The sequence below is a fragment of the Formica exsecta genome, unplaced genomic scaffold, assembly GCF_003651465.1.
Source record: "Formica exsecta isolate Colony F162 unplaced genomic scaffold, ASM365146v1 scaffold444, whole genome shotgun sequence".
Classification (NCBI taxonomy): domain Eukaryota; kingdom Metazoa; phylum Arthropoda; class Insecta; order Hymenoptera; family Formicidae; genus Formica; species Formica exsecta.
In genome coordinates this window covers 384,734-396,958 of record NW_021851677.1, presented here as the reverse complement: position 1 = coordinate 396,958, position 12,225 = coordinate 384,734, and the positions used below count along the sequence as shown (strand labels likewise).

General features: G+C 35.3%; 1 long non-coding RNA gene across 7 annotated transcripts in view; it reads right to left on the bottom strand.

Annotated features, from left to right (window-relative positions):
- Positions 1-2,675: 2,675 nt before the first annotated feature.
- Positions 2,676-12,225, bottom strand: part of LOC115240694 — a 27,523-nt gene continuing 17,973 nt past the window's right edge. For 6 of the 7 annotated variants that reach the window (XR_003884799.1, XR_003884802.1, XR_003884801.1 and 3 more), the window contains 2 exons: positions 11,066-11,143; positions 2,676-6,808 (listed from right to left, as the gene is read on the bottom strand). This is a non-coding gene — a long non-coding RNA (uncharacterized LOC115240694). The remainder of the gene's footprint in view (positions 6,809-11,065; positions 11,144-12,225) is intronic. The other variant, XR_003884800.1, reaches the window with a different exon arrangement.

Sequence of the window (12,225 nt, the reverse complement as noted above, 5' to 3'; positions counted from 1 at the left end):
ATCGACAGACGCTCCCGAGAGTTCTCCCTCTCTTTTCTACGTGCGTCACGCGTCGAATAACACAGTTCGTAGTTCGGGATTAACCCGCGTCCTGACCTTCGTACGATCGAAAAAGCCGCTCGAGGATATCGAATCGCCGCGTCGGGCGACATCCGGCCCCGATTGTCGACGGTGCGATGGCGAACGTGAATGAAGCTCGGCCTGGTGAACGCGAATGGGGAACACGCGCTGGATGCATGCGTTTAAAGAGACCCCGGAGCGCGGCGTTAACACGAAGCGACACAATCGTGCGTGTGCGAGCGATAGCGCCGCGACGTTCTCCGAGGCGCGATAACGCGCCGTTGAAAAATTGTTGACCGTTCTTGTAAGCGACACCGTCAGCCGACTTCTGAAAGCGAATTATCATGTACCAACGTGTTGCCGTAATATAATTTTTCGTAGACTTTGTATACCCATCATGAGAAATTAATTAATTTTAATAAAAGGCTTTTTTCACTTTTAAAAGCGCAAAACAATGCAAACGCAATCTTATGATATTCAAGATACGTAGAGTATAGATGTATAGTATTTAAAATAATATATTACTTCTTTTTTTTTTATATCTCAAAAAAACGAGAAAAATAAGAGAAACGATTGTACAATAAAATACTAATAATCAATCGTAACTGCATATTGAAGCAATAAGAGAAGATGGAAATAACTGCGGGAGATCGACGACTAACAAATCCATCGCACAATTTATTTACGTTGAAACGGCGAATTAATCTCATATATTACCGTGAAATAATTTCTGGAATTTAATTTCGATTTCGCGTTTACGTGTCAATGAAAGATTTCACTACTGCGACGCAATGGTAGTACCGAGACGTAATTATAATTAGAAGTATCGAGTGTAATTATAATTAGCAGCAACGAAATAATTTCTGGAATTTAATTTCGATTTCGCGTTTACGTGTCAATGAAAGATTTCACTACTGCGACGCAATGGTAGTATCGAGACGTAATTATAATTAGAAGTATCGAGATGTAATTATAATTAGCAGCAACGCTCTGCTCGCAATGGACAATATATTTGCCGCGTGGTCTCGCGTATGACGTAATACCAGAGTGCTCCCCGGCAGTCGATAAGAATTCTGACGCCTCCATTCAGAGACGAGAAACGGGAGAAGAATGAAACCTTCGGAGCAAAACGGTGCGAGTACGGGAGGTGAGGGGTAGGCAATCGGACACTGATACGAGAAGGGGTGATTACGAAATCGAGAGCTGTGAACGCGATTCTTCTGCCCGAGAAATCTTGTACTCTCTGGCGCCTCAGATAAGCGATTTTTTTTTTCTGCTATATATAACGTACGAAGATGTTATCGTGATCGCACGAAAAATGCGTACGAGTCACAGTTCAACGAGTTGATTTTAACACACGCTTTTTGTGTAACACAAGCACGGAAGTATGTATATATGTATGTGTATATATATATATATATATATCCGTAAATAACATTTACTGGTATTATATCTTTATTTGATTGTTTGTCGGCTATTTCTTCATAACTTCTTTTATTAAAATATTATGTCCCGTAAAGGGTCGAATGCAATGAACAATATACATGATAAAAAAATATGCATGATTAAAAAAAAGATTCTCAGGGAACTTATTATTAAAAAAAAAAAAAAAACTTAAGAGAATTCTGAACCATTTTTCTTTTACACCGTTCAATATAATTCTCTGATTTCTTTTAATGCTCCTTTAATTTAAACAACAGATAACATCAGCTTATAAAGAGGACAGACTCGTAAATTTAATTTTACTTATTTAATCGCACTGTGCCTTTGTAAGCGACGAAATAAACACCCACGTTCGCATCCCACGTTACGCAATATTGTCTCTCGACGACTCGCGCGCACGCAAATTTACGGCAAATTTCCTACATTAAACGTAGATACATACGTGTGCACACGCATTACAAGCGTGTATTTACGCAACAGGCCGTGCATGCTTGACGCAGGTGGCGCTATGACGCAAACGTTTTATCGGTTATTCGGTTGTGCCTTGCTAGATAACAGAACCCAACGATCAAAATGCGGATGCTCCAGTAAATTATACATATCACACTTCTAAGTTTTCCTGTCATACATAATGACTCCAGGTTGCCATTCTTCTCTTCCCTTTACCCGCGTTATAATTTTTATATATCCATCAACAAGAAATCACTGGAATTTAAGATAATTAAATTGTCCGATATATGTATATTAAGAGCGCAAGTTTTTTTTTCTAATAATATCTCTCTACATTGCTAAAACAATTCATAGTTGTTCATCTCCGTCGAGCTGCGCTTCCACTTATCAGTGTATCGTAGGCGAACCGGAAAGAGTTATGAGATTGGTAGGAGTCGATATCTCCCAAACGCGTGAGCAACGCGCCGAAACTAATTCCCGACTCGGATGTAGGGAACATATACAGACTTTAAAAACGTCTCGATCTCATCCGGTCAACCCTCTTCGGTTCTTCGAATATCGTCGTTAAACCACAGACAATGCGCACTACACGTATGCATCTACTTACAATAGAAAACGGATCCTCTCTCCGGCGCGAGATCCATGAAGCATTAAACGAGATTTAATCTGGCTTTAGTAAACGTAAAATAAAAAATAATAATTCGACATTTTTTTTTTTTTTATTTGAGTGTCATAACATTCAACATAATGATATACATCATCATTAATCATTTCCAGGCACAAGTCTAAAAATGTATATCTTTAAATACGTTCATTCCAAAGCGATGAACATTATGGCACTGTCTGAGACGTAGTTGGCAAGGAGAAATGATGTCACGACCGGAAACAGGGCGCGCGTGTGTATGTGCAATATAAATTCATAGAGACGTGAGTGCGTGACCCAATTATAACATGATAAAAAAAGCATCGATCGTATAATCGAGTAAAGGGTTCGTTCACCTTGTTTTTTTTTTTCAGGAAAAGTTTGATAAAAGACTTTAATGAATATAACTTAATATTATCTTTCTTAATGTAAAATTGCGGTTTATGTTATATCCTCTGGTGCGTAATCAGGTGCTTAACCACAAATTTAATATTGCAAAGTTTCATAAACATAATAAATAAAATTGCATATTAGCTTGTGTTTTTTTACTTATTACACACATATACGCATGATATTCATTTATATTAATCTGAGTAAGAATGTGTAAGAATACTCATAATTATGCGTGGTTGACCACGTGTCGACAGTCAGTACAATCGTCATGATCGGCAGTAAATATCGAGGTGAATACGATTTTAGTGTCCTCACCCAATCATGCTTTGTGGTCACATAATAATAATTGTCTTGACAGACACATACTCAACACAGATTATTTAGGAAATTATTAAAGAAATATAAAGGAAACAATACATCGTTGCCTTTGAATAACTTTAATTTTATCGAAATATTTTCAATCGTATGAGATGTGTCATTTAAATAATATTCAAATTCTTAGAACATTTGATGTTCAACAAAACTAAAACACACAACGCATTCTTATAAAAAGCAAAATAAAATAATTTTACATATGTGCGTGTTTATATATACATAAAATTTGTTTTTTTCATTCATTATATTGTAAAAAAATGATATGCTATATTACGTATAATAGTTATTCTAATTGTAACTTTTATAAATATATTTTATCCAAATTATTTAGGAAAAGAAAGAGGGGCTCTACTTACAATTAGTAAATAAATGATAATGACTGTCTATAATGACTGTCACTAAAATAATGTTTTTTATATGTCAGTGTTTCGTATTAATATTAAATATACAAATGCAACATTGTCATAGTATCCTTATAAAAAAAATCGACGAGACAGCCTCGATCTTCAAAGGACGGTTATTGTGGCATTAAAGTGTGGGAAAAGAGTGTTCGCTATATAGTAAGAATGAAGAGTCTGCGGTTCATTCATGGCCAGTATCTGAATGAAGAAAGAACAAGAGAGAGAAATAAGAAAAACAGAGAAAGAGAGTGAAATCTATGTATATGATTTTATGTACACATATACGAACATATATGCATAGTTATGTGCAAGTATTCACACAGCAACAGCATAAATAAATATTCATGCATATCAAATTCGAGCATATCGAAAAGAAACGATTTAGCTACATCATTGCCTAAATATAATTTGTTATTTAATGAATGTGTTAATGATATTTATAATTTCTTATTTTAAAAATTATATGCAATATTTAAATATATTATTATGAAGAGGAGAGTGACTCTATGTGTGTGTGTGTGTTTGTATATTTCTGTATACGTATTATATACAGGATATATTAACACGCATCTCTCACAATTCTTGTGATTAAATCCTTCATTAAAATTAAGATAGATATTCTGAAACATCTTCTGTATATATACTTTTTCTCTCTCTTTCTTTTTCTCTCTCTCTTCCCCTCTCTTTCTTAAATAATACTTAAAAAAGCTCAGATATATCATTTCATAAGTGCATATTAAACACACACATTTGATAAGTAAACAAGGAAGATTATTTTTCTAAAAGAGATTCAGATATTTAAATCTCCTTGTAGTTTTCTGATCTTCCCCAGCACAGATCGCATAAAAGATCCTAAAAGAATTTTCATCTTTTAAGTGCTAGTTTATTTACAACTGAATAAAATTAATGGATATAATAAATTCTTAAAAGCAACCTTGTCAAATTTCTCATTTTAAATTATTCATGATATTTTTTATCTTTATAGAAAGAGAATGGAGTCTTATTAAACTTCTTTTTGCTTAAATTGCGTAATATTTTTATCCTTTGTATAAAAGCTTTTAGTAAATTATAATTTTTAAAAAATGCAGAATAACTTTAAGCGTTTTTTTCGCCACTTATGATTATTTACTACAAGTCATCGAAGAAAGAAGCGCGAACGGATTCACCTGATGTGTCGGAAACCTTAAACAGCGGGAAACAGTCTGCGCACGCTGCTCATTATATAACGGCGCGTATGTAAAATACTCACACATTCGATATACACACTGCCGCTTAGATACTCTACAGGACGTCTGTAAAAACCCACTATGATGGCGCATTGTGAAGCGAGCCGGCTATAAAAAGCGCCGCTAAGCCGCTCGTAAAACACGGCAAAAACTCGCCAAATAAAATACGCGAGAGAAGCGAGGAGAGAGAGACGAAGGAGAGATATACCTACTACGTCCGGCCTCTCCGACTAACCAACCACCGCCACCTTTCATCTCGTCGGCGGCAAGCACAGACCCGAGGAAGTTTGACCTCCATTATTTCCCCGCATTCCACGAAACATTGACCCATCATCCCCGCCATAATTTCCTACCGAATCTCGCGTTAAATATCCCGATGCTATTTTCATTCAAGGTAAAATGTACAAGCCTTGATCCTTTCCTTTCGATCTGCTATTCATTAAAATATATCTCTTTTTTTATATTTATGTAAAAAAAGCAAATAGAATAAAGTATATCGCTCCATGGTTTATGGAAAATGAAATGGAAAATTGAATCATTTATGAAAGAAGTAAAAATCTTCCATTTTTTTGTTTCATTTATTTATAGAAATATTTTTTATTATGTGATTCCAAGTCTCCGAAAAGATAATTTATTTAGCTAATGTATGCAATATAGAATTAATTTAACAATTTCCGTAGCAAGAACTGACATGTGAGATCGCGGGAACGCGAGGCGGTTTTTTTTATCGTCAACGTGCTCTTAATTAATCTCCGCTCGACTTTGCGCACGAATTCGCGGAGAAAATCGCAAAATTAATGTGCGAACTTCGATAGCGCGCTGTTCATACGGCAAATCGTCGGATTTGAAACTTAAAGCGAGGGAGTCATGCGAATTTCCGGCCAACGATAATTCGGCCCGATTGAGCACCGCTGCGTGTGCCTCGAAGGAGTTCCCACGCTGCTTCGCGTCACACACAGCTAAATCGCGGCTAGATACGATGATTCGTCGTGATGGTCCACGAGCCCTAGAACTCTGTTGATTGGATGATCCGAGAACTGATTACGAAGGAAAAAATAAACGCGCTACTCACGTATATATACATATATAACCGTTTTTAATGTGTGCCTCTATCTTTCTCTCGTTGCTATTTTCGAGACGCAATAGTAACTATGCCAAAGAATCATTGATTCACACCTTTTCACGCATTTAACGTCTTAAAAAATTTGATATAATATCAATTCATACGATTTACTATGCAATAAACACAATGAAGTGTATTTATTGTGGTGGTTTTATTGTCAGAAATAAAAATCAATTTTTTGGAGGGACATAAGTATTATTCTTTCGCGACTACGCAAAACTTCTCAAAATTGCGTAGATTTCACGTGATATTGCTAATTTGGTTACTGGCAACACACATATTGAACACGACTATGAATAATTTTGTTAGGATCTGAGTGCTGCAAATGTTTATATAGGCGCTAGAGCGATCATTGTAAACATCGGTCGTTAGCACTCTTCATAAGTAGTAGTTGTAAATATAATAAAAGATCACAAAATACGAAGGTCTAACATCCGTTCGTTTAAAGAAAATGCCAGTTAGAGGATCCCTGCAGTTACAAGCATGGGCAAGTTTCAAACAAAAATATATGTACTACAACGTACGTGGGAACCGTGTTGTCTTCGGTTATCTTAACAACAGTGATATTGTTATGACCGTCATCGTCTCTCCCTCCTCTTTTTTCCGGCACCGTCGTCGCCTTGCGGAAAATAATAATCGTCCAAGAAATTTTTCGTCATCGCGATAACGCAATATCGGCCGCGATAATTGTAATCTAAATTAAGAGTAAAAATTATCATTTTTATTATATGTCTCTCTTGTATTTCTCGTACTTCTGTCCTTGGTGTATACATGTGTATCTTTATATACATTAATAAAACTACAAATAATCATTATAAAAGAGACTACGCTTAAAGGAGAAAAGTTAATTAAACAAAATATTCATGAAATATATTAATACATATATTTTGCATTTTTAGATAAGTATTTCATTTTTTTCATTTTTGTCTTTTTATGCAACGTTTGCAATATTATTCATCTTGTTTGTTCTCCGTATTTATTTTTTAATTGTTATAGATAAAATATTGTTAAAACATTTTTTATATCTAATAATTAAAAAAAAAGAAAAATAAATTTTTATTAATTTGAAAGAGAGGAAGAGAGAGTCATTGGCTTTCAAGAGCCATTTGTTCAATTCACTAACATATATTCTGCGAATCACGGAGCATACCCGCATGCACTTCTCCCTTTGATTCAACCTAGCAATAAAGTCGCTGGCTTCGTAAATACATCTACTCCCTATCTCTTATCGGTGTTACAGGAAATAAAGTTATTATTACACGCAAATTATTTTTATCTATTTATGATGAAATACTGAGCGTTAATCACTTCTAGTAAACGTCAAATGCATCAGTTTCCCCGAAATGATGTTGCAGCATCCGAGATATTTCTCATGATTTCAAATATCTCAAATAAAAAACTTCCAGTGATGATGTCAATTCTAAGAAATGCATTACGAAATATATTCCCACGCGAATATATTTCGTACTTTTCTATAAATACATATCTGTAATTCTAATATTTCTTTTTAGAAAACACCTCTAATTTCATACAAAAGAAAGAATTCTTTTTGCCTCTGTTACAAAACTTCTAATTATCTAATCTTTCACAAAAGTAGGACATTGTAAAAAATAAGATAAAAAAAAATAAAAAAATACTAAATAATTTTATTTCATAAATTAAAAAAATGGAAAAAGAGAACTAGAGAAAAATAATGAGTCATTTCAGCGAAGCATTCCGTGCTCACGTGGACATGCCCAGCGCGTCGGAGAACGAACTAGAAGAGAGAAAGAGAAGGAAGAAGGGAAGAATCTGTGCGTGTGGAAGAGAGAGAGGAGGGCAGGAGGGGAGATATTCGTGCGTACGTGCACGCGAGTGAACGAACGAACAAGAGAGACGGATAAAGAGTTGAACGAACCCACGCGCGGGCCGAACCTCGCTAATTTTTTAAAGACCCACCTCCGACCAGTATTTCTACTATCGAAGAGGCCACCGTTGAAGCCGATGAAGGTTCTGCTTTCTGCTGCGTAATAGAGGCGGGTTTTCGCGGCGAGTTTTAGAGGGGAGACCCTCTACTCGGCCGTAGAGTCGCCGCAGCATTTTTATGGCAAAAAAGAACTGCGGCGTCAGATATTAGAGATCTTTTACCGAAGCTATCTCAACGAGCGGGACGGAATTTAAATCACCGATGACAATCGAGTGAACTATAATGCTACTTTCGACGGTAATCGGCTTCAGTAAGGTTATCTTTTGACCCAGTGCTGGTATTTACCTGCACATTTCGGCCCGATAGTAATACATATCGATATCGACAATACTCTTCTATAATTAAAAGTTTTTCTTCAATATTTTATATCAATGAAATATAGAATATTGAAGAAAACAGGCATTCTTACATGCGGACGCTCCTGAGACATAGCGTCGCGCTCCTTAGTTACGCGTGTCTGGCGACTCGTTGCTAACGCACGAACGGTGAGTGGGGGGCAATAGGCGTGAGCCATGGAATCGGGCCGAAATGTGCAAGTAAATCCCAGCACTGTTTTGGCCTAATGAATATTTTGCGCAATATGTATATTCGAGATTATCGCGTAAAGAGACTGATAAATCATGAATAAATAAAATTTTTCAGGCGATTAAAATAAATAACAATATATTGCTGGTAATATTTTTTTACGTCATTATTAATGGAAGAATAATAAAAAATACGAATAATAAAAATTCTATTTCCGCAAAACGTATTAAATTTATTTTAGCCAGTAAAATGCTAAAGGAAACCTATGTTTCAAGCTATGTGGCATTAAAAAAAATAAATTTTTATAAAATATTCGAATTCTAATCAGATCAATCACGTATCTCTCGAATAATCAAGAATCTTTTATATACTTATCAGTTACTCATAATTGAATAGCATTCAACTATGATGGAATCGTAGAACAATTCTGCAAAAAAGATTGTTTAAAAAAATTAGAAATTTTATATAACACTTTTCATATTATAAATTAATTTTATTTTTTACTTCATATTCCATTTAATAACGAAAATAAGGTGATATTACGCGGATGGCTGTAGCACTTATAAATTTTGATATAAAAAAGCTTTAGTATATTAAACCAGTTCATTTTTTTTATACTCTTTATAACTACCGTACTAACAAGAGCGTTTTATATATTCAATTTCATCTCGTTCGAATGAATCTCATTAAAATGTACAATACACTACAATGGCAATATAATACCATATATGACACGATACTGTTACATATAGTCTGATTATCACGCGAGAAAACGGAAACGACCGATCCTAGCAAAAGAACATAAAACGCTTTTATCTCTTGTGAACTTAAACAACATGTGATACCGAGTTGTGAAATAATTAAATGTTTGCCGCTTTGCTATGCCTTTGCGACATAATGATGACTATCGATAACTAATGAATATAGTTACCCGAACGAAAAGCGATGCAATACTTTACTTCTTTAAGAAAACATAGAGATATTTTCAAACGTGCCACATTTTGAGAAATATTACCCGAATTATCTGTGGATATTATCAGAACATGAGTATTACTTGCACGTCAAAGTATTATTTCGCATGAGATTATCGCACAAAATCGTACTTTCCGAAGATATATTTTAACATCGAATTAGATCAGTGATTTTTTCCCATGAATCCCCAACCACGTAACGTCGCTATCAATATTCATGGCTGCGCGTAGTCCTAAATATCCCCGAGAAAAGATACGAAAAGAAGTTGATGTCGATTATAAAGCATGTGTTTTCGGCATATTATGTCGATTGTGCTATTTTCTAAGAAGACGCCTGCGCACGTGACCGGGCGAGAAAGCACGCGCGTGACGTCAGCGTGCGTCTGGGAACAGCTGACCGCATTCCACGATAATTATTTTGCATAATCGTGGTGGAAGCGGCCGTACGGTGGAAGCCTTACTTACTGTGTCCGCGAACAAGAGAAAGAGGCCGACACGAGAGCGAGATAAGTGGGGGTGGAGTGAAAAGTAGAGGGGAGAAAATTCGAAAGGGCCCTCTCTCGTTGTCGGGGTAAAAAAGGGGGGGGGGGAGGGGGTCTGCGGACCGACAGCGGCGACCCTGGTCCAGCCGTCAATAGTTTCGCGGCCGATTCGCGCGTTGGCTTTTAAAGTTTAAAGATCCGACCGCGACGGCGTCTAGGCATGCCAGCGGTGCTCAACTCGCGGCACCGTGACGAAGTTCTGTTCGTAACGCGAAATAGATCACGGAATAGATAAATATAATAAATTATCTAAAGTGCACTTTAGTTCAATATCGGATTATGCATTAAGATTGGAATTGACTAATCAGGATAAAGAAATTTTTGCTCCTTTTATTCTAATTGTTTAAACTCTAATGTTCAATATATAGTCTAATATTGTCTTAATTATCAAACAGAGGAACTACGCGCAAGATTAATTTTTCCATAATAAAACGTCAATTAAATGTTTCAATATTTTTTTTTCTTTTTTTTTTTAGTTTATGATATTATGTATCTTTGCAGTTAAGTGTCGCATTAAGATTACGTTAAATTCCACGTGAAATAAAATTTTATTTCCCCTTTGCATTTTCTATCGATGACTCATTTATTGATGTCGGCTATATTCCGAGAACTATCAATGACTCGATATTGCGAAAATCAATTATGCGACTTTTAAAGTAGAAGCAAATAAGATCGCGAAAGCGGGAATAACGAAACGGTGACGAAAGATCTCTAGATGAAATATCTACAAAAGGAGACTAAGAAAAATATCATGGACCGAGCACAGCTACCGAGATATTTGTACCGTATATGGTTCTGTTTAGCAGCATCTTGCCACGTCTCATGCGACCTACATTACGTTCCTTCGCGCGAAGATTGACTTTCAGCGTACCTCGTTTGAAGATCTAGGATCTTAGAATTAATAGGGCAATTACGAAAAATATTGTCTTAAAAATTATTTTATTTACCTTTATGGAGAAGTTCGAAGAAATTCTTTTGTTCTGGTTAACATCTGCGAGTCCTAGCTAGAAGCTCCTCTTTTGACACTGTAGAAAAAAAAAAATAGAATTTATGAAATTTAGTTTTTATTGATATGAAGTATATATAAGATATATATATGTATAAAAGAATCGAATATAGAATTGACAATATTTAAATATTATGTAAAAATAAATAATTTTAAACGTAGAAAAATAAGTGACTTTTAATGATTATCCGTTATATATAGCCCACGCAAAAAGCTATCACCTATTTATCTTGTTTCATAGTAATGAAATAGGCTAAAAGATACACGATAATTTTGATAAAAAACCAATCTAAGTTACCATCAAAATTACGATAGATATTCCTGATGATAGCATCAAATCGGTAAATCGTTCAAAGAGAGACTCTGACGCAATGACGAAACTATGCGTATTCTATCTATCATTGTAGAATCATATCGCGACGTCGGTCGTTCAGCAAACTACGAACGTAAAGACCTTTTGCAATCCCGGCCGCACGTCTCCGAGAATGGTGTGTCGCGCACATAGTTGTCGCATGACGTTGGCGAAGAAACGACGCCAACGACAAACGACCCCGGCAACGGCCGATACGAAGAATAATAAAAAGAGAGATGCGGCCGCGGTCATCCGCGGTTCCGTGAAAAACTCAAGTGAGCAAACATCGCGTCATTTGGGCTTCTACGCACAATCGATTATGCTCGATATCTATCTTAAATTTACGAATCTTGCAATTATATTTGTTCACGAAATTAAAAGTCGCCTTTTTCATTAAATTCTCTAAATTGCAATGCGATTATGCAGATCATTGTGTATATATTCAATTAAATTACACATATATGTTTAAGATAATTATATAGACATCTATTACCTAATCATAAAAATTCAATTAGAAGGCAATTATACAAGATTTCTTTTTTAATTTTTTTTTTTTTTTTTTTTTTTTTTTTCACCAAGTCACGAGGGTGTACGGAGTGTAAAAAATCGATCAAAATTGGACTATACCAATCGATAGAGAATCGCGTGGGATGTGTTTGGACCTATATATTTTTTTTCACTTTTTCAAAAAAATATTTTTTTTTTTTTTTTTTTTTTTTTTTTTTTTTTTTTTTTTTTTTTTTTTTTTT